The sequence below is a fragment of the Rhinatrema bivittatum genome, chromosome 4, assembly GCF_901001135.1.
Source record: "Rhinatrema bivittatum chromosome 4, aRhiBiv1.1, whole genome shotgun sequence".
NCBI classification, from domain to species: Eukaryota; Metazoa; Chordata; class Amphibia; order Gymnophiona; family Rhinatrematidae; genus Rhinatrema; species Rhinatrema bivittatum.
Window position 1 is genome coordinate 226,569,208 of NC_042618.1, and position 23,470 is coordinate 226,592,677.

At 44.8% G+C, this 23,470-nt stretch overlaps 1 protein-coding gene across 2 annotated transcripts in view; it reads left to right on the top strand.

Moving 5' to 3' along the window:
* ETV6 (ETS variant 6) overlaps nucleotides 1-23,470 on the top strand; it is a 249,449-nt gene that overhangs the window by 152,265 nt on the left and 73,714 nt on the right. The gene's annotated exons all lie outside the window — the stretch shown is intronic.

Here is a 23,470-nt window from a genome sequence, read left to right on the forward strand (position 1 = left end):
TGCTTCAGCCTTTATCACATCCTCTCCATTAGGATGTTCTGACTTTCCTGTTTTGCCGGTATACTTAGAAGATAACCTCATGCCAAACCATGTAGTCTTGAGCAACTATCATTTTTTTCCCCATGATCTAATTTAAAAGCTGCTCTATTTCCTTTTAAAATGTTAGCTCCAGCAGTCAGGTTCCATCCTGGTCAATGTGGAGCCCTAACTGTTGGGATAGGCTTTGCCCCCCCACCCCACCCCTTGCAAAAAATGAATTGTTCCTAACAAATCTAAATCCTTTTTCCCCCTGCATCTTCATCATCTCTGAAGCTCAGCCTGCCTTTGGGGTCCTGCGCGTGGAATAGGGAGTATTTCTGAGAATGCAACTCTGGAGGTTCTGGATTTGAGTTTCTTACTTTAAAAGCCTAAGTGTGACTTCCAGAACTTCCCTCCTTGCACATTCCTGTGTGCCTAAGTGAACCACGATAGTCAGCTCCTTCCCAGCACTCTCTAAAATCCTACTGAGGTGATGCAAAAGGTTCTCTACCTTCGCACCAGGCAGACGTATCACCAAGCGAAACTCGTGTCCACCAGTCATCCAGCTATCTACATTCCTAATGATCGAATCATTTTGCAGTATTAGTTATATTCTTTAGTTTTCTCCATAACAAAATTAACCTTCAAACACTTTTTAAGTGTTCAATAGTCTAACCATGAGCAGCTGCTTTCATTTTTTGTTTTACCTGAGCCCTCTGGTATGTAGGCCAGGGATCCCCAAACTGTAGCCTGCAGGTTGGAGCTCAGCTTTCCAGCCCGCCATACTTTTCCATTTTGTGGCCGGATCCAGTTAGCTGAAGATTTTTGTTCTTCGGGGGGTTTTATCCCCTCTCGGGTACACTGGCAGCAGCAAAGCTGATGGGGTTACCTAGGCCCCACCAGCGGAATCGGAAGACGATAAAGAGAGGTTGATTGGGGGTTCCCAGGCCCCGACAATGGAACAGGAAGATATGTGTGTGATGACAGAGGCCAGGCCCTGCCAGGGACACTGGAGCCATGACACCGAAAGCAAACGACAAGGAGGCCAGGCTCGCCAGCGAAACTGGAGCCATGACACTGAAAGCAAACGACAAGGAGGCCAGGCCCCGCCAGGGACACTGGAGCCATGACACTGAAAGCAAACGACAAGGAGGCCAGGCCCCGCCAGGGACACTGGAGCCATGACACTGAAAGCAAACGACAAGGAGGCCAGGCCCCGCCAGGGACACTGGAGCCATGACACTGAAAGCAAACGACAAGGAGGCCAGGCCCGCCAGCGACACTGGAGCCATGACACTGAAATTAAACGACAAGGAGGCCAGGCCCGCCAGGGACACTGGAGCCATGACACTGAAAGCAAACGACAAGGAGGCCAGGCCCTGCCAGGGACACTGGAGCCATGACACTGAAATTAAACGACAAGGAGGCCAGGCCCGCCAGCAACAGCGGAGCCGCAGCACTGGAAACAAGCACTGGCGGGAAGGCTAAGCCCTGCCAGTGGCAGAGGAGCTGCGACACTATAAGAGGATGCTTGTTGGGAGACCAGACCCTGGCAGTGACAGCAGAGCCACAGTGCTGGAAGAAGGCACTGGCAGAGAGGTCAGCCCCGCCAGTGAAGCTCAAGGTGGGTGGAGGATGAGAAAAGCAGAAGGGAAGTGAGAAGAAAGAGGGGGTGAATTAGACAGAGGAAGGAGAATAAGGGGAAAGGAAGGAAGGTAAGGGAGGAGAGAATGAAGGTATGGAGGTGAAAAGTGAATGACGAGATGGGGGAGGTGGGTTAAATGTGAGGGGAGGGAGGTAAAAAGTGAATGAAGGTAGGGGAGGATGTGAGAAATGGAAGAGGGAGGTGAAAGTGAGTGAAGGGAGGGGATGGGGTGAGAAGGAAGGGAGTGAATGAGAGGAGGGAATAAGAATGGAAGGGAGGTGAAGGAAGGTAGGGAGGAAGGGAAGGGCACTCAGCAGAATGGGAAGGTGAAAGGGAAATGAAAAATATGAGGGAAGGGATGGAGTAAGTAAAGGAACAGAGGAAGGGGAAAAGGAAGGAGAAAGAGTGAGAAGGAAGGAGGTAAAAGAGGCGATGGGGTGAGAGAAACAGTGAAAGTTGGAAAGGAGACGAAAGAGGGAGGTGTGTGTGAGGGAGAACGCCACCCCCCACCCCCTGCTCTCTCAATGATTTGAAATACCCTGTGTGATCCTTCTCCTGAAAAGTTCGGGGACTTCTGCTGTAGGCAGTTATACCCTTCTCAGCATCTAATTGTCTTTTTTTTTTTTTTTTATGGTGATTCCTTCATGATAAGTTTATCCGGCTAACTAGCTGAGCCACACAGTGCCTCAATATCTACCTCTTAAATGTCACTGATGGATGGGGTTAATTGGCTGCTCTGAAAGACATGAAGACTTGGGTGTTTTATTCCATAGATTTGTTATCAGGGACACTTTAAAAAAATATATAAATAAGAACTACTGTACATCATTTTAAAATAAATATTTTAGCTTCATGTCTTAGCTTCTAATTATTCAGCTGACATTTTTCATAATGCAGAAGAAGCTGTGCTGTTGCTTTTGTGTGAAACTGACAATGTACAGTTGTGCTCATAAGTTTAGATACCCCTGAAAGAACATGTAAGATGTGTAGCATTTTAAGAAACCATGAGTGATCAGACAAAACACATCTGTTATTTTTAATGTTTCAAATTAAGCTATTATGCATCACAGAATAGCACAATCCTTAAAAAATAGCAATAAAGGAAATAATAAAATGGTTCTATTCAAAAGTTTGCATAACCTTAGTTCTTAATATCATGTGTTGCCCCCTTTTGCATAAATGACGGCTTCACAGTCTTTTGTGATAGTTGCGAATGAGGCCCTTTATTTTCTCATGTGGTAAAGCCTCCAGATCTTGTAACTTCTTGGTTGTCTAGCATGAACCGCATGTTTGAATTCTCCCCAAAGAGGCTGATTGATGTTGAGGTCAGGAGACTGTGATGGCCACTCCAGAACCTTCACTTTCTTCTGCTGCAGTCACTGAAGGGTCGATTTGGCCTTATATTTCGGTTCATTGTTATGTTGGAGAGTCCAAGTGCTCCTCATGCACACCTTCCTAGCTAATGAATGTGAATTCTTCTCCAATATTTTCTAAGATTCTGCATTCATCCTGCCATCAGTTTTGAGTAAATTCCCTGTGCTGTTGTAACTCACATCCCACCAAAAAGGGATGTGAGTTCCATGCTTCACGATAGGAATGGGGTGCTTCTCTTCATAGGCCTTGTTGAATCCTCTCCAACTTATCGTTTATGGATGTGACCATAAAGTTCAAATTTGGTCTCATCACTCCAAATTATTTTGTTCCAGAAGTTTTGAGGCTTTTCTAGGTGCTGTTTGGCTTATTGTAAGTGGGTTGTTTTGTGGCATTTGTGCAGCAGTGGCTTTTTTTCTGACAACTCTACCACACAACCTATTTTGCATGCTGAAACACCCACACCACTTTGTTTCAAAGAAGCCTGTATTTCAGTAGAAGTTACCTGTGGATTTTTCTTTGCATCCTGACAAATTTTACTGGCAATTGTCTGAAATATTTCTTGATCTTCTAATTTTCCACTTCTTGATCAACATTGGAACAGTACAGATTGGCATTTTCAAATCTTTGGATATCTTTTAATATCCTTTTCCTGATTTATAAAGTTGAACTACTTTTACTCACAGATCCTTTGACAGCATTTTTGCTTTCTCAATACTTCAGTAACTACCAAAGTCAGTGCAGCCCTGAATGAAATGCACAAGGTTTTCTCAAGAGCTAAGAAACTAATACAATCAAACAAGGCACAGATTGGATACCTACCCTTCATTGCCTTCTCAACCTGTGTGTGTCAACTTGAGTGTATATTATCAGCTCAAATATTCAAGGGTATGCAAACTTTTGAACAGGATCATGTTATTATTTACCTTATTGCTATGGTTCGTTTAATGATTGTGCTATTCTGTGGTGCATAATAGTTTAATTTGAAACACATTAAAAATAAGATAGTTTATCTGATCACTCATGTTTTCTTAAAATTCTGCCAGGGGTATGTAAACTTATGAGCACAACTCTAAGTGATGCTACACAAGGTTGATCCAGCTTTTTATATGCTGCTAATCAGGCATTTCCACCCCCACTAATCTTCAGCATTTTGAACATAGGGCCGAATTTAAGATTTTGGCACCTGTATGCAGAGTGCCTTGGTGGTGCTCCTTTGAAGCTCTGCCAGCTTATGACCCTGAAGCAAATGAAAGCAGCTCCTCTTTGGTCTGGATATTTGGTGCCTTCGAAATTTGGCATCCTAGACAGTTATCTGTGTTGCCTAGGGCAAAATCTGGGCCTGTTTGAACCAAATGGGACTTGCTATCAGAAAACTATCCTTTTACCACCTCGTGTGTTGCTCAGTTTTGTTTTAGCTTTGTCAACTTTGAAATCATCCAATTGTTTCAGCAGAGCCTGGAAGTAAAATGGAAACCCACACTACAAAGAAAAAAAATAAAAAAATCTGATTACCCAAAATTGTGAAATACATTTGAATTCCATTGACTGCTGCCATTGCACAATCTAGCGATTGTTGATTTTGTAAAGCAAACTCCAGGCTTGGCAAGAAATGTTTTATAGGACCTTTGAAATACTGTCATGTAACTGTGGCCACCATTGGAGGTGACTGGCACGCCTCTTATGGCAGAAGTTGCTTGAAATCTCATAGGATCCCACATGATAAAAAATGATCCATGTCCGGCAATTTACCTTAGGCCAGCAGTGTAATAGGAACATAGAAATGATGGCAGAAAAGGACCAATGGTCTATCTAGTCTGCCCAGCAAGCTTCCAATGTAGTATCTGCTGCACCGTGCAGGTTACCCCATGGTATTAATCAGTGCTGCCTGATGTGCTTTGCTTATAGACTTGGCATTAAAAGCAGTCCTGTGTTTTTTCCTTAATGTCTGTGCATCAGTACCCCAAACTGTAAAAAAAAAAAGTCATGGCCCATGTTGGTTGTCTCTGAATCCAAATTCTTCTTCCTTCCACCCTCCACACCCTTCCTTCGAAGCAGAGAGCGGTGTTGCAGTTGCATCAAAGCTTAGTGGTTAAGAGTAGTAATCCCACGCCTTCTGTTAAGGGTTGTAATTGCTGCTCTGTGCAGGTTATCCCCATGCTTATCAGTTCCCCAGACAGTACAAGTCAGGGCCCTCGGTTGTTGTCTGAATCCAATATCCCTTTTTGCCTACCGTTGAAGCAGAGAGCAATGTTGGAGTTGCATCAGAAATGTGAAGGTTTATTGGTTAAGGGTGGTAACCTCTGCACCAGCAAGATACCCACATGCATGCATTCTTCGTTTCCTTTAAGACTTGGCCATAGAAGCAAGCAGCCCTGTGCTTTTTCCCTTATGTCTGTGTATCAGTAGCCCAGAGAAGGGAAGTTGGGGCCTTCTGTTGTCGTCTGAATCCAATTCCTCTTTTCTCCCTGCTGTCTAAGTGGGGAGCAATGTTACAGTTGCATTAAAGCCTCAAAGCATATTGGTTAAGGGTAGTAATCTCCATGCCTTCTTCTAAGAGTGTAACTGCCATGGCAACAAGTTACCCTCCTGCACGCTTATCTTATTTCTGTCCTCTAGCCTGTAGAGGTCCAGTGTTTATCCCATGCTCCTTTGAATTCTTTGACTGTTTTCTTCTTCATTACCTCCTCCGGAAGGGCATTCCAGGCTTCCACCACCCTCTCCATGAAAAAATATTTCCTGACATTGGTTCTGAGTCATCCCCCCCCTGGAGTTTCATTTCGTGACCCCTAGTTCTATTGTTTTCTTTCCAACGAAAAAGGTTCAAAGTCATTGAAACCTTTTAGGACCGTCCTCTTTCTTTCTTTCTTTCTTTCTTCTTTTCTTAAGCAGCCCTTCTACTTAGCTCAAGCAAAATGAAGCTCATAAAAGATGTCTTCCTCATTTGCAAGGCATGGTACTGAGTGGCCTGTGTCCCCATGCTGGATGAAGCAGGAAGCAGTGCCAGTAAAATTTCCATGAATAAAGTTGTTTTGATGGGTGTCAGATCCCAAGTTAAGAAAAAATACTGAACCCTTCATGTGCTCCTCCTGATACATGTTGGAGGCCTACATCTTCACAGAGAAGCACTTTAACCTGGCCAACCTTTTGAGTCAACTGGATTGAATTTGTGTGTTTTCCATCACACCGCGCTGTTGGACCTGTAATGCTGCTTCTGTAATGGAACACTTTTGAAGGGGGCGTTGAAAAAACAGGCCCAGAATAACCACAGATCTGCTCTGAATTGATTGTCAGTGAAACACCTTTCGGGGCTCATATATCAGGAAATCACTTCCAATCCTTCAGAATCTTATGTGCTTTGCCCTAGAGCCTGCATGATTTCCTGTCCTGCGTCAGTCTTGTCAGTTAACTTCTTATTTATTTTTTTTTTACTGTAGTTCTGCTTGTCTCTACTTGCCGTTTTATTGCAGCATAGAATTTAGATCTTAGTTTAGGGTGCTGGAGTGCTTATTATTAGTTTAGCACTGACATGCTCCAGATAATTTTGTCTGGTGCAATGACCTTTGGAGCGACCTCTTTGCGAGTAAATAATCGATTATATCAAATGGGGCTGGAGAAACTGACTATGGAGTGAAAGAGTTACCATTTCCTGCAAGGGACTTTCTGCTTTGTGAACTTCAGAAAAACCTGACTTGCAGCTTTTACAAGAATGGACTGAAGCCAGCAAGATATTAAGTTTTGATTTGTGGAGGCTGAGGGATAGGTGGAATCGGGCTGAGGATGAAGAAAGAGAGAAGGATGGAAACGGGGGAGTGTGTTAAATCCTTTTTAATTTACTCAGGTTAAATAAGATAATATTAACCTTGCTGTGATGCAGTGTACTGAGTGCTGTGTTCATGATGTAGATCCATGTTGCCATATGCAAAGAGTAGCTATGGGGAAGATGCCCAGGACTGCTCTTTTTTTCCATCAGCGGCTGTTCAAAATTGTGTCAAGACAGAAAAATGTCTGCGCATATATTGGACACACAGTAAGAGAAACAAAAAAAGGGGTTGAATTACCATGAGTTTGGCAGGGCTGCTCACAAGTTTCAGACTCATGCTAAGTCGATCCCATTTTTTGAGCCTGTTAACAAGGCAAAAATTGGGAAAGTACGGAGTCTGCTTCGGAAATTGCCGAGAGTTTGTTCATTTCATATTGTTCATGCAGATCCCCTTACTAGAATACCACGACAGCCAACAGCACACCTGTGCTGGCTGCTGACTAGGTCATCCATGCCAGACTACCACTGCAAGGCAGGTTCAGTAGCTCGGCATGTCCATGATCAGTTTTACCGTAGCTTTTTGCCATTTTGAATGACTTTTCCTGGAGGGGAGTTAGAATCCCTTTTGGATACTAAAATGGTGTTTTTGGATTTCTGTCCTGAGCAGAAGGTAGTTCTTTCCTTGCAGTAAATGAGACTAAGGTGGGGTAGTCTCGTTTATTTCTTTTCTTCTCTTCTCCCCCTACAACGAGGCGCATTTCATTAACTTGTAGACTAAGAACATTCGATTATGGTGAAATGCTCCGCTATAATGTTACTAATGAGTTCAGTCCATGATAAGTGTGGGACAAGAAATGCATTTCTTACATCATGAACTGCCGGCTCATCTGTTTTGTGTATTCTCTGTGCCGCTTTGCATAGTCCTGCAAGACTTTAGACTTCAGCAGAGTGTCTAGAAAGATGTAGCAGAGGTATTCAGAAATGGGATTTACCAGAACTTGGAGAAAAATGGTGGGGCGAAAGAAGCTTTAACTGTGAGGTCCTGATAGGCAGGGCTCACCTCCTGCCAGCAGGGGCCTCTGTGGATTCTGGGACTATCTGCTTAGTCTTCCCAGCTCCTTGGATCACACTTTTTGCCGGTAGCCATATTGTTACTGGTGGAATACACATTTCCAGATTTTCACTCTGCAGGATGCCGAGCTTGGTCCTACATTGGTCCTCATCTTCCAGCCTTTTTGGTGGAGTCTTGCTTTCAAAGTTCTCCTTTCTATGTTTGATTCCAGCCCATTCCTTTTCTTATCTAATGCTTAGATTCACTTTATTTCATCGTCCTGCTTTCCAGTAAGTTCATAAGCTTCCACATATTCTTGCTTTAGTCAAGTTTAGATCTCCTGTCCAAGTCCTATCAGCCACCAGCACCCGAGAGCTGACTCCAAGTAGAAGATGGTCAACATAAGTGGTAATTGCTCTGTCTCTTCAGCAGAAACCCAACAGACTCACCTTGCTGATTCACTGACCACTTCTGCCTTTGGGATTTACCTCCAACTGACCATGCTGTCACACTAACATAACTCTCTGTCAGCTAGAGGCAGCAGGAAAGATTGGAGGGTGTAGGTATAGAAGGAAATCATGCTAATAGTCGCACAGTTTCCTGTAATAGAAAATTATCTGGCATCTATGGGGAATAGGGGCTGCCAGTTAAGCAAATATACCAGTTATCTGAGAGCACTCGCTTCAGCTCTCTCCTAGGCAGCAGTTTGCAGGAAGGATCAGTACGGGAGAGAGTGAGGCTGGAGTGGGCAGAGCAGAGCAGAAAAGAGCTACTCTGCTTCCCATCCCAGCCTCTCCTTCCTGTCATTTCCCCAGCAAAGGTTCTCCCTGGGCAAGATGCTGGTTAAGTGCCAAATAATTGGAGCATTTTATATATATATAGATATAGATATTAGCAAACAAATTATTTCTATATATCAATGATTTGGTTAATCATTCATAATAAAGTAATCACATTAACTCTGCCCCATCTATAGCATTCAGAGAGGGTATTTATAAGTAAGGGAGGCCCAAGGCCACGTACATCCACTGGGAAAAATGTGTATGAGTAGATGTGGATGTACGTGACCTTGGGCCCACCTTACCTGCAGCATTCTCTTTGAATGCCATACATGTGGCAGAGTTGCCTTAATTCTCACTTTATTTGTTAATCATGACGAACCAGATCATAGATGTTAGTGAAAAATTCATCACTAAACTTCAGTATGAACAGCCTCTTGTTTGGCAGGGTTTACACCTTCGGTTCAGCATTAAATCAGCATTGCTCCCTTCCCACTCCTGCCTTCTACCGCTGTCGAAAATTAAAACTTGGCGTAACTGAAACAAATGTGATTTCTTAATTGCTTCACGATCGCCATATTCTTTCTAAGTATTTTTGTTTGATAGTTTAAGCAAAGAGAATAAGAGCTTTCTCTTTTAGAAAAAGCATTTTGGGGGGATATGAAGTGGCAGTGTGTGGGGAGGAGGAAATGGTTATGAAAAAGTAGTCCATAAACGCTCGTATATTGCTTTCTTAGGTTGATTAGAGCTGTCTGATTGTAGCTGAGGCAGTGGAGGAAAGTGTTTTTGCCCAGATAGCTTAGTTTGCACCAGGTACAGCAGAGCCTTCTCACTTCCCAGGGGGAACACTAAAGCTGTGATGCTCTTTTTTTAATGTGACTCCAGAAGCTGATGAATTTGAAATATTGCCCAAAGATGCATAGTGCTTGTAAATGTAGAATGTTATAAAAGATAAGGACCATAAGGCTCATCTAGTCTGCTCGACTTGCTTCCTTTTGTAATGTCATACATCGCAGTGAACCTCAGACTTTGCCTTCACTCCCCCTAGCAGGCCGTTCCATGCGTTCTCCACCCTTTCCATGAAGAAATATTTTCTAGCTAGCCAAACCTACAAAATATTTGCGGTGGAATGAATATTCCTCTTCCCCATCCTCACTTTCTCTGATTCCTCCTCACCCATCTCATCTTTGTTCTCTTCCCTACCTCTGACTGCCTCCTGCCAGTTCATCCACCCCAGTGGCTTCCTCCGCTCCACAGCCTGCACAAACTGCTGTTTCTGCCTCCTTCCAGTCCACAGGGCCATGTGGCAGTGCCCCATTCTGGCCACAGGGGCCGTGGCGCGCGCATTGAATTCACAATGCACAGACTTTGCAACGAGTACGTGCTGTTTCTTTCAGGCCCTGTAATAATGTTCTTTCTGTTGCTGCCAAAGGTGCAGTATCACCTAGGTCCCTGCTCGCTGACGACCTAGCATGCTCCCTGGGAGCTGGACGGGCTGCTTCATTGTGAAGCAAGTCCAGCTGCAGCCTTTGGAACTGGGAGAGGAGGTGAAAGGGACAAGAAAAGCACATACTGGCGTTTGTTTTTGTTGGTCTGTCTGCAGGGGCAGAGTCAGCTCCTCCCAGGTTACTGGCGCAGGTGAATAGTTCTCCTGATGTGGGAATGGTGGAGACTCAATTAGCTGGGAGTGTTTTGCATTCTAATGAGTTGATGGATTTTGCACAGGTGAATTGTGTGAGTGTGAGATCTGCTGGTAGGCCCCTAGATCCTTACGCTCCACATTTGGTTAAATCAGTGACTGGTGAAAGCATGAAATGGAGATGCAGGTTTGTGAATGGCTAGCTTGTTGAAGAGTGATTACCATCTATCCTTAAAAGATCTGTGATTAAACCAATTTTGAACAGGTATAAAATACATCCTGGGCTGTGTGAAGGTTGTAGTCCTACTGAATCTGCCTTTTCTTGCAAAGCTTGTATAGAAGGCGGTGAGTTTTCAGTTATCAAATTTACTAGATTGGTTGATATTCAATCAGGGTTTCGCCCAGGTCATAATACAGAGTCTGTGTTGGTGGCCGTGTCAAATGATGTTTTATATGTCTTGGATTCTAACCAGTCTGCTTTTTCAGTTTTGCTGGATTTGTCCCATGCTTTTGATCTAGTGGACCATCAGATTTTACTTGAAAGGCATCAGGAGGTTGGGTTTATGAGAGTTGTTTGTTCTTGTCTTACCATTCTCTGTCTTTGGTTCCAGAATAGCCACCTGGTTTTAAATAAGACTTGAGCTTTTGTATATAGAAAATAATGTGGATAGGCTATCACTTTTGACTGTCCAACATGTGCTTCAAAGGTCGAGAGTCTGGGGGTAGTTCTAGACACTAAGCTTTTCCTTGGATCCTAATGTTGAGTTGGTGGTACAGCGGACTTATTTGCACTTAAAGATGGTTCATCAGTTACGACTGTACCTAGATTCTTGAGCATTAGTTATTTGTTTTATGCTATTGTAAGGTTCTGTTTTGGGGATTACCTGATAGGTTAAACCACAGACTTCAGCTGTTACAAAACATGGCAGCATGGTTGATATGGGGACAATCTAGATTTTGAAAGTGCCTGTCCTTTGCTTCCAACTTTTCATTGGCTTCCGATTGTTGAGAGAACCAAATTCAAATTGTTGACCATGATATTTTGATCAATGAGGAGTGTGATGGTCCACAAGCAAGCCAGGGCGAGAGTTAAGGTTGTCACAGGGCTCCAAAGCTACAATTGAAGCAATGTGCAACCCAGGCCTTTTCACAGGTAGCCCCTCAGATTTGGAATGCACTTGGAGTGCATTTGGAGTTAAATCTTTAAAAATTTTGCAAGTAAGACATTTTTGTTTCCAAAAGAAAAGTGATAGTTGGGTTTTAACAGCAACTAAGCTATTGATATGCAATCTGTATCTTTTTATAGGTAATATTGCATATTCGGAATATTTTGTCAATGTCTACTAGGGTAGAGATACATTTCTCAAAGTTGGCTTTTTGTTTGAAAGAGGTGAGGGTTGGGTTCTGTTAAGGCTTGTGGGTTTCGTGGACCCTTGGCCTGAGGTGTGAGTTGTTACCACCTGTGGGGAGAATCCCCATAGGTCCACAACGCCAGGAAGTGAGGTCTGGTAAGGCAGGAGCTCTGGGAGAGAATCTGTGGGGAGGTCCCGAGGAGCGGGGTGAGAGGCACATCAATGAGGGACCCCACAGTAAGCTGGTAGGCTGGAGAGCAGTACCTGGGCGGAGACCTCCGAAAGGGTGGCGCAAGGCAGGCCAGAGGAGCGTGCAGTGTGAGACAGGGAGCGCAGGAGATATACTGCAGGGGCAACCCCGAGAGGCGGAGCCATATAGCAAGAAAGGTACTGATGAAATGAAATAGGCTACCCCGCAGAGCGGGGAAGCCTGAGTCGGGTCTCCAGGTGATGACATAGCCAACCCCGAGAAGCAGGGAAGTGCTAGCAAGCACCGGCGAAGAATGTAAGCACTGCCCCGAGGAGCGGGGAGGCACCAAGAATCTCTGGTATAGAACGAATGCATTGCCCCGCGGAGTGGGAAAGCACAGACAGTCTCTGAAGTAGAACGTAGGCACTGCCCCGAGGAGCAGGGAAGCACAGTCTCTGGAGTAGAACTTAGGCACTGCCCCGAGGAACGGGGAGCACGGCGATAGGTCTCCCAAATGGTGAGGTCGTCACAGGAGCAACCCCGAGGGAGCGGGGAAGCCGGCAGATAGAACTCCTGAGAGGCACAGGGCTAACCTGAGGAGCGGGGGAAGCCAGGAAACCAGGTTCCGGAGAAAGTGCACACAGGCCCCCGAGGAGTGGGTACCTGAGCCAGGGTCCTGAGTCCAAGAAAGGTCCGAAGGCAATCACCACAGGTCCGAGGAGACAGCAGCTAGTAGAGTAGCGATGGAACTCGTTGCCAAGTCAGCTAACAGGGGGCAAAGGTGGTGCTTAAGAACCCTGATCCAATGATGTCATCAGTCAGGGATGCCCCTGAGGTTCCCGCCGTAGCAACTTAAAAGAGGGCCTGGTTTTGCGTGCGCATCTAGGAAGGCCCGGAATCAGCGTAGATGGTGGCGGCAGCAGCCCAGCTGCCACGTGGGACCATGAGATACACGGTGGTGGAGGCTGGGTCCCGCAGCGAGTAGGCCTGGAGAGGGAAGCAGGACAGTACAATATGTGAGTAGATGCGGTCGCAGCCGTCTGTGACCAACGGTCATAACAGGTTCTAACAGTAAGTTGATTATTAAATTAATTATTTGGATTCTGTTTTATTTTAATATGCTTTTGTTTTTATGTTGATCTTGATTTTTTTTTTTTGTTTTGTATGTATTTTTTGTATGATTATGAATGTCATGTTGTAAACTGCTTCTATTGTTTTTACTGTTATGTGGTATATAAATGTATTAAATACATAATTTAGACCTCTGCCTGCTATGTACGGTGCTGTCCATAGCATCACTGTTTATGCTTTTTCTTTAGGTGGCATTAATCAGGCATCTACCAACTTCTCAGCAAGAAGTATTGCCTCTCTCCAGCCAACTTTATATCATTGGCTCATATGCTTAAGCTGCTTATTTATAGAGTATGTCACCTTCTTGTATTTTTTTGTAACCTTTTTTTTTGTACATTTTTAGGTATTTCTTTTCCCTGCCTCCTCTCTTAGGATTCTGAGACTGAATCCTTCTTTTCCCTGCCTCCTCTCTTAGGAGGCAGGGAAAAGAAGGATTCAGTCTCAGAATCGCAGCTGATTCCTGCTATTCGTTTTTTCCCTTCTGCAATAGAAGCTAATTTCAGTCACTTTCTCAGCCCTAGCCTAATTTTGCTGCTGTTTCATCAGCCTCCTTTTGCCCTGGTTTAAGAAAAGATATCTGCCAAAACAAATTTTGCAAGGGAGTGATAATAGCGGAGAGGAATGTCTGTTTGACCACAGGAAATTTCCTGCACAGGAAGAGATCTTAGGAACTTCCTGTGGTGCAGTGCATTGTGGGATTATTGGCACAAGACGTTTTCACCTCAGATGCATTGAATGCTGAGAGGGAGGGGCGAGGGGCAAAGAGTTACACTTTTTTTTTTTTTTTTTTTTAAAGCTGTTGGATATCTTTTGGGGAGAGCGAAGTAGGGCTGGCCGCCCCCTTCATGCAGGGCAACTCAAACAGGCTGAACCAGTCTACGGAGTTGTAGTTTGGATTTTCCTACTTTTCCATGCATTCAGTGAGGCAAAACCAGGGCTAGATCAGCCTGTCTGGGTTGAGCTGGGTGAGGTGGCATCCTTAGGGTGGAACTTTGTTATGTTTTTTTGGTGGAGGATCTTTGAAGTATGCAAAAAACATCTGAACATATTCTCTGAATTTTTCTTCTTTGCTGCTTTAGCCTTGTGCTGTTTGGTTCTTATTTACATTATTATGGAAAAAAGGTGAATTATTTACCAGCTGGCATTGCATGTCATTGTATTTTCTGTAATGAGATAGCACTATCGCTCTAAAAGAAGGTGGTGGGGTAAAGCCAACTTTTGTTAGATTCGGTTATTTAAACAATGTGAAGAGGTTTCGTGAGTTCTTTTCTGTGTCTGAAGCCTTTTTGAAAATTGAGCTGAATGTTTTGATACATTCAAAGCCAAAATCTAAGCTTGAATCCCACTCCCACTGCTTGCTGCTGACTTCTTGATTGAATTTAATCTCACTGGCCTCTGTTCTGCCAAATTCTTGAAATGGCCAGATGTGTGAATATATTTGTCCCTTGGCACTTTTTTTCTTTATTCTGCAAACTAAGATATTTGGGATGGCGTGGGTATTATTTTGGCTCTCCTGCAGAGGTTTACAGCCACACATAATTTTTTGCATGCCTTCAAGTTTTGCAGAACAGAGGCCACCGTTTGCAATCTCTTTCCACTTCTACTGTCATTCCCGCTCCTTGCCCCCACTCCCTCCCTCCTTCCTCACTTCCTCCTCCAAGTGCAGTGCTGTGGTGTTCTGACTCATGAATCCTAGCTGCCTGATTTCCATGCCATAGAGGTTTCCATCTTTCAGTTTGTAAAACACTTTGAGAAGAATTTATACACAAATGTGCTCTTTAAAAGAAATAAAAAAGACAACATACTGTACTAACAGGTTATTGTAGAAGATAAATGGTTACAAGGCCCTTTTCCGAAAATGATTGCAATCTGAGCTTGCGAATGGGGAGGAGGTGATATTCTGATGTTTCCTGTGTCAGTCTCAGGTTGGCAGTGCATATCTCCCACATGGCAGGTGCTAAATTATCCAGTCTGATTGGCCAGCATAAATGTTTCAGATATGTGTCTCCCCTCAGGGCAGGAAACATGCTGGTCATTAGTGAACCTTGCAAGGCAGATTCATAGCAACTGTCATGGTTTCACCTGCCGTGCCCTGATCCAGCTCGCTGTGACTCTTCCCCACCAGCAGAGGCCTCCAGTGAGCTCTGTCCCAAGCTACCTCAGTCACCTCCACTCTGGCCACCTGACTCAGCCTGTGGTGTAGCCTCCTCTCCACCAGGGGTCCTCAGCAAGCTTCATCTCCAGCCTTGCCAAGCTCCCCTTACTGCCTGCATTACATCCAAGCTCCAACCCCATTTCACCCTGCCTTGCCAAATCATAGATACCATTTCATGGAGTTACCCGTGGCTCTCTGATCTGGCCGCCTTTACTTTGCTCTATGCCTTGTGGCCTTTGGGCCTCCTTGTTGCTTGTTACTTGCCTTGTGGCCTACCTAGACCTTGCCTTCCCGTGTGGCCTCCGGGCCTTCTTTTACCTTATACTCTGCTCTGTGGACTATCTAGGCCTTACCTTTCCTTGTGGCCTCTAGGCCTGCTATTACCCTAGACCTTGCTCTGTGGCCTACTCAGGCCTCTTCTTACTTATAGCCAATACAGTACAGTGCGCTCCGGCAGAGCGCACTGTCAACCTGCGATTAGACGCGCGTTTTGGATGCGCTAGCTTTACCCCTTATTCAGTAAGGGGTAATAGCGCGTCCAAAACGCGCGTCCAACCCTCCCGAACCTAATAGCGCCCGCAACATGCAAATGCATGTTGATGGCCCTATTAGGTATTCTCGCACGATACAGTAAGTAAAATGTGCAACCAAGCCGCACATTTTAAGAAATTAGTGCCTACCCAAAGGTAGGCACTAGGGACTAGTGATTCTGTGCCTTATTCTTAGCGGCATACGGGCCTTCTATGTTGCTGCCTTTGGGTCTCAATACTCTGTCCTTGTCTGTTCCTTCCCTTATCTGCCTTGTCTAAGCTCTACCCTAGGCTGCCTTGTTTAGTCCTGTCCTTGTTAGGTTTTGTCATGTCCTGCCCAATCCAGTCCCCAGTATCCTTTTCCTGCTTTGCCTTTCCAAGTCTTTGTCTGTATCTAGTCCAGTCCTTGATCAGTACCCTTGCCTGTTCTAGTATCCAGTCCTCAGCCTGTTCCAGTATCCAGTCCTCACCTTCTTGTCTGCTCCAGTCTCCAGCCCATGGCTTCTTGCCTGTACCGATACCCAGATCTCTGCTTCCAGTCTGTCTCTGCCCACAGTGTCCAGCCTGTGTCTGCCTTGCCTTGACCAGCTTATCCAGCCTGTTCAGTTAAGCCCTCCTGACCCCCAAAACCCAAGGTTGAGGTGGCCAGCTAGGCAAACGTCTAGCACAGCTTCCAACCATGATGTTCAGCCATCGTAGCCACCTAGTTCAGCTGGCCCTCAGAATCCAATGGCTCAACCTGCGGGGAAAGGAGCTGGCTAGGCAGAAGTCCATAAACGGTTATTAACCAGGTAGACTTGGGGAAAGCCACTGCTTATCCCTGGGCGTAAGCAGTATGGAATCTGTCTACAGTTTGGGATCCTGCCAGGTACTTGTGACCTGGATTGGGCACTGTTGGAAATAGGACACTGGGCTCAGTTGTCCCTCAGTCTGACCCAGTATGGCAGTTCTTATGTTCTATGTCCCCTGAATAGCCTGCCAGACAGATCCAGCTGCATGAGCATCTGTATTTCTGCTAGGACTTCTAGTTATTACATTATTTGCAGTCTGCCAGACAGATCCAGCTGTTAATGAATTCTAGCACTGCAGCCTTCCGTACACGGTTGTCAGTGTTTCCACTAGGATTTCTAGCATTCCATATTAACCACTACAGAATTTGGGGTCCCCCATCAGACTTCAGTCTCATCCTATTGTCACCAGGGACAAATTAAGAGTGCCTTGGACCTCAGGCGATACCTCTACTCCCACTGCTGTTTGCTTTTACCCTTAATCTGACCCTGTATTGTCTTCCTCTAGGCTTGAGCTCTGGGCAACTCCTTTATCTTCATCCCTGCCCCTCATCTCCCCCCCTCCCAAATCCATCACTGCTTGTCACAAAGTAGTGACAATCTGTGCTCCAGAATTCACAGATTTGTAGGGACCACAATGCAAACACTTCTGCTGTGGCCACTGGAGCTAACCTGAGACCTCCAACTCATTTCACATAGGCCACCTTTATAAGTCCCTGCTGATCTGGATTTGAACCCCTGATCTAGAGGTTCTGTATCACTTCGATTCCCTTGAGGAGTCTAGTCCCCACTGTCTTCTAAGAGCTACTTTATCCTGTCAGAATATTTTTGTATGCATGTTGGTCCATGCTTGTAAAAAACCAGCACAGGCTCAGACTGATCACTGTCAGTGAGGATAGTGAGCAGCACTGTCTGTATGGGCGGATAGACAGAATTGCCAGTGAATGTGCATTGCTTTTGCTTCGCCTGCTTGCCTTTTCTGCTTCTGGTAATCTGAACAAAACCATGTCTCGTTACCAGAAGTTATGTGTCTTTCCAGATTTTATTGGCATCTGCAGTGAAGACTTTTATCCCAGTTACAAAGAGGGGAAAAATCCATGTTGCAAGATGCCGAGAGCAGAGTTACTAGTTTTCTAATTCAGTCTGCAGTGAGACCAGGCAAGCACATCCACAATGTGCTTCTTCCTTTCTGGTTTTCTTTTCAATGTCAAGATGAAATAAGTGTTAGAGTTTTAAGGAACACTTGTGCACTCTGGGGTATTGCTGTGCTGCTCACCAGTACGACTTGATGGCATGGCATGGCATGGCTGTAGCATGAACAGCCGAAGAACGGCCTTAGAGGAAGAGGTTTGTAAAACAAGGGAACATGCTGTAAATAGACACACAACATAAGAACATAAGAAATTGCCATGCTGGGTCAGACCAAGGATCCATCAAGCCCAGCATCCTGTTTCCAACAGTGGCCAATCCAGGCCACAAGAACCTGGCAATTACCCAAACACTAAGAAGATCCCATGCCACTGATGCAATTAATCACCAACTCGAGCGTACAAGGGAATCCTTGTGCGGTGGTAATCTTGTACGGAGGTATTTGATGAGGATAACCGATTTGCAGTTATCCTTTCTTTTACCTCCGTCTATTATTCTTTTTATTAAGGTCAAAAATATTTTTTAAGTGTTCTTTCGTGTCTTGTCTGCTGTCTCTCGTGCGACGCCAAGGCGTCGCACGAGAGACAGCAGAAACTTTTGACAAGACTTTAGAATGCTGTGAACCCCACATAGGACACAGCACACTCTCCCACAGTCCCTGAAGCAGGCACCCGTGCCGAAACATGGCCTGTGTCGGACAAGCAGCTCCGTACCCATGAGAAATCAACGAAGGCGATGACCTTGATAAGTATGACGAAAGACTAGAAGTGGGACGGAAAAACAGCAGGGGAGAAGGGATTTTAAGAAAAAATACACGAAAGAACACTTAAAAAATATTTTTGACCTTAATAAAAAGAATAATAGACGGAGGTAAAAGAAAGGATAACTGCAAATCGGTTATCCTCATCAAATACCTCCGTACAAGATTACCACCGCACAAGGATTCCCTTGTACGCTCGAGTTGGTGAATTGTTGAAAAGGGAAAGAGGTTGGTTAGTGATTAGTGAATACTGATGCAATTAATAGCAGAAAAAGAGCAGAATTAAAATAAGATTGGAATATAATGAATGAAAATAACATTTTTATTATCTTGTCTGCCTTCTCAAATTCTTTTCAGCTATTAATTATTATTTACTTTAGGCTGAGAAACAATATATATATATAGTGCCTCCCTCCCACTGTAAAGGACATTTCCTCTCTTGGAAGTGCCATATCAGCTTGGTGCCCTGCCGAGGGGGGAGGAGGTGATAAAAGAGAGAGTCTGGGTGTCAGCAGGAAGCCCTGTGGGGCTTGAAGAGAGATGAGCACAGGCTGCAGCTCCCGATGGGACCTCCTGCCGGGAAGACGCATGCAACAGGCCCCAGGCAACGCTGCTGCCGATGGTGAAAGCGAGCTTCCCGGTGCGCATTCTTCTGTGCCGAGAGCTGCCGTGGCGGTGCCAGGCGAAGAGGAGCTTTGCTTTGTGAGACACGTTTAACATCTAAGCAACTGATGAGAGAGAGAGAGTCTTTTTTTTTGGGGGGGGGGGGGAGGGGGGAGATGAAGATGAAACCATGAGCCCTCCATTGAAGTTGCATCCTGCTTGTTAACCAGTCCCTTGTGGAGAATGGATGCAGAAGATCCCGGTTCAGTTTCAAGCTCATAAGAGCTGCGGTCAAGGGAGTTAATGTACGGTAGTAGTGGACGCCCTAGTGCCTGAGAAAAGGGAGCAGTGGACATTGCAACAGGGCAGCATGTTCCCCATCTTTGGCTTTTCAGCGTCATTTCAGTGCAGAGGCCCGGCAGACCTTTCTTTCCTTTGCCTTTTTAACGTCTGGTAAAGCTCCTCACATTTCTTCATGTCTGGCCAGGGCATCTCTTTAACGGCAGGGCATTTCGTAAAACTGGACTGTGGAGGAGACCCTTTTGCGGTTCTCCCTCCTTCGCTGGGGAGCAAGATGGGCCAGTGCCTGGTAAAGTCAGGCAGTCCTGGTGGGTCATGGGAGAGGCCGTCCTTGGCTCGGCTCGGCTCGCTCTTGGTTCGCCATTAAGGATTCAGTCCAGCCAGGGCCTGATCTCAAGTCTGCCAGTTTTCCCCCTAAATCAACCACCTCTCTCATTTGCTTTCTACCCTTTTTCGATTCTTATTTCTGCCGGTACACCTCCTCTTCTTTCCTTTGCATTTTCAGGGGAATATTTGAGACTGCCTTTTCGGATCTCATTTTCCATCATCATCAGCAAAAAGCTGTTGTTTCCTTTTTCATAGTATATTTTGAATTTGTCCGTTTCTTGCCATCTTTTCTTCAAAATTGTTTAAGCTTGCGTCATTTCTCAGCTGGATTTTTTTTTTTGCATTTGTTTCCTTCCTGGTTGTTTTCATTATACCCTTCATCCCCTGAAGCTGGCTCAGCAAGCAGCAGCAAAGTTAATCTTTCTGGGGTCTCACTCCTGTGACACTAGGCCTTCGCTGGCCTCCTATGAGAATTTCAGCCCTTGTGTGCCAGGAGTTCCATGAATCCAGCACCTGTTACCTCTGTGGTACTTTTATTTCTCTTTGCCCACCTCTACACTTGCCCAAGTCTCAACCCACATTCCTTCCGACTTATCCTGTACCTGTTTAATTCACAACTGCCTTTCTGAAATTTAATGTGGACAAGTGCAAGGTGTTGCATATAGGGAAAAATAACCCTTGCTGTAGTTACACGATGTTAGGTACTGTATTAGGAGTACCACCCAGGAAAAAGATATAGGCATCATAGTGGATAATACTTTAAAATCGTCAGCTCAGTGTGCTGCAGCAGTCAAAAAAGCAAACAGAATGTTAGGAATTATTAGGAAGGGAATGGTTAATAAAACGGAAAATGTCATAATGCCTCTATATCGCTCCATGGTGAGACCGCACCTGGAATACTGTACAATTCTGGTCGCCACATCTCAAAAAAGTTATAGTTGCGATGGAGAAGGTACAGAGAAGGGCTACCAAAATGATAAAGGGGATGGAACAGCTCCCCTATGAGGAAAGGCTGAAGAGGTTAGGGCTGTTCAGCTTGGAGAAGAGACGGCTGAGGGGGGATATGATAGAGGTCTTTAAGATCATGAGAGGTCTTGAACGAGTAGATGTAACTCGGTTATTTACACTTTCAAATAATAGAAGGACTAGGGGGCATTCCATGAAGTTAGCAAGTAGCACATTTAAGACTAATCGGAGAAAATTCTTTTTCACTAAACGCACAATAAAGCTCTGGAATTTGTTGCCAGAGGATGTGGTTAGTGCAGTTAGTGTAGCTGGGTTCAAAAAAGATTTGGATAAGTTCTTGGGGGAGAAGTCCATTAACAGCTATTAATCAAGTTTACTTAGGGAATAGCCACTGCTATTAATTGCATCAGTAGCATGGGTTCTTCTTAGTGTTTGGGTAATTGCCAGGTTCTTGTTGCCTGGTTTGGCCTCTGTTGGAAACAGGATGCTGGGCTTGATGGACCCTTGATCTGACCCAGCATAGCAATTTCTTATGTTCTTATATTCTTATGACATTCTAAATTCTATCACCTCTGCCCTGTTACATAGGTTTTTAAGTATTTACATTTTATGTACACAGGAGGAGGAGACAAAAATAGTGTGTTAGGGGATGTGAGGGGTGGGGGGAACCAATCTGTAAACTCATTTGGCTACAGTAAAGGTGAGGTCAAAACAGACTGCTTGAATGACATGAAAATCCATGGTGTTGCAAAATGACGTGCTGGAGGGGGTTCCCTCTCCCCTCCAGCAATAGGAAGATCCAGTGGGGCTGCTCGCATTTCTCCTGCAGCCGGCGGCAGAAGAGAAGGCCCCACTGTGCAGCTGGCAGCCGATGAAGAGATCTGGTGAGTGAGAGACTGGCGTCGACTCGATCTCACGTGTGAGAGAAGGCTGCCACTTCATTCTGGGCCACGCTGCCTAAGGGAGAAGGCTGCTGCCTGCTGCATCAGGCTGGGCCGCATGGCTGATGAGAGGACGACTATTGCTGCCTATACTGTGCACATTCCAGGGTTAGAGAGAGTGAGAACGTGTGTGTCTAAGCAGTAGCATATATGTGAGCTTGTGTGTGAATGAGTAGAAGTGTGTGTGAGTGTGAGCAATAGCATGTATGAAAGCTAGTGTATGTGTAATAGCATGTATGAGAGCTTCTATATGCGCGTGTATGAACAGTAGCATGTATGACAGCTTATGTGTGTCTGTGAGCAATAGCATGTGTGAATGTGAACAATAGAATATATGAGAGCTAGTGTGTGAGGGTGAGAAATAGCATGTGTAAGAGCTTGAATGTGTATGTGAGTGATGCTGTGTGGGCCCAAGGAGGCTGCTGCAGCTGCCTACACATTCCAGAAAGAGAGAAAGAACATGTGAAGAGAATCTGTGTGTGATAGCTAGAGCGCATATTCCAGGGACAGAGAGATAACATGTGTGTGAGAGAGACAGTATGTGTGTGAGAGATGCTGTGCAAGCCCAAGGAGGAAGCTACTGCTGCCTCTGTGTTAGAGAGAGAGAGAGAGAGCGAGAGCATTTGTTTATGTATGTATTTGTGTGTGTGTGTGTGTGTGTGTGTGTGTGTGAAAAAGAGAGAGTGAGCATGTGTGTTTGTGTGTGTGTGAAAGCATATAGGAGAAAGAGAGAATGTGTGTGAACATGTGCAAGTAGATGAGTGTGTTAATGCGTGCCAGAAGAAAGTCTGCATACCTCCCTCCCACTACTTCCATCAATCCACAACAATCTCAGGATGACTGGAAATCAAACATTCCCAGGTACGGAAAGCGGATGAATTTTTTTTATCCTTATTTATTTTAATTATTGCATGTTATTTGATATGTTGGTTGTTTTGAAATATTTTATTAGTGTTTAGGAAATTTTAATAATTTTTAATGTGTTTAAATATTGGATATTTTTTTGTCAGATGTTTTGAAATATTTGTTCTACAAGTATTGTTTTATTATCATGATGTTTTATATTTCTTGATTTTATAGTTTGATGTTTTTATATGGCATGGCGATATTTCAGTTTTTCCATTGTTGCACTGCATTCAGAGTGTGGCTTGTTGCAGATTCCATTTCAGTTTTTGTCTGCTTGTTTCTGTTTATACTTTATGATCTCTTTATTCCGTGTTTGGTGAAGGTTTGCCTGTGTTCTGCATATGTGACTGAGATGAGGTATTCTGCTAACATTAGTTTCTGTGCAGGGATGTATAGCAGCCTGACTTATTCTGTTTTCCTAATATTAGGTGTATTGGTGTTTTAGTGCTTGGTATTATTTGCAGTGTTGCCTTTTTATAGGTAGGGTTTTACTGTTTGAGTGCTGGAAGTTAGTACTGTTTTCGTATGGGAGGTTTACTTAAAGCTTTCTGAGGGCCGACATTCTTTACAGTAGTCCAAATACCATATGGCTGCAGGTGTCTTTTTTGCAGTTTTCTAGTTGGTACAACAGCAATGCATGTAAATAATATACCGTATTTGTCGGCGTATAGGACACAATGGTGTATAAGACGCACCCCCTTTTTTATACACATTTTAAAGGAAAAAAATAGCTATTTCCGATACTCCTGCCACATTTCTGAGCTCGCTATGGCTGGAGAGTTTTTCCGGCTCTGAACCCTGAGTTTGACGGACAGTATGGCTGCCACCCTGCCGCATTGGGAGAATGATGTGACAGGCATTGCCAGAGTAGGAGGATTAAAGCTGCTAAGTGCCGCAGAAGCCTCTTTGGTTGAAAGATTGGTTTGCGTGCTTTAACAGTTGGGAGAATGATGCACAAGGCAGGGAATGCTCTAGGATTCTGCAGGTCCTATGCGCCGGTAATTAAAATTAACATCGTCCAGTGGGGGGGGGGGGGGGAGTGACGCGGTGACAGATTGGCCGGTGCTGAGCAAAAGGGGCTTGCCGAAGCGCGGCTTCCCCAATCA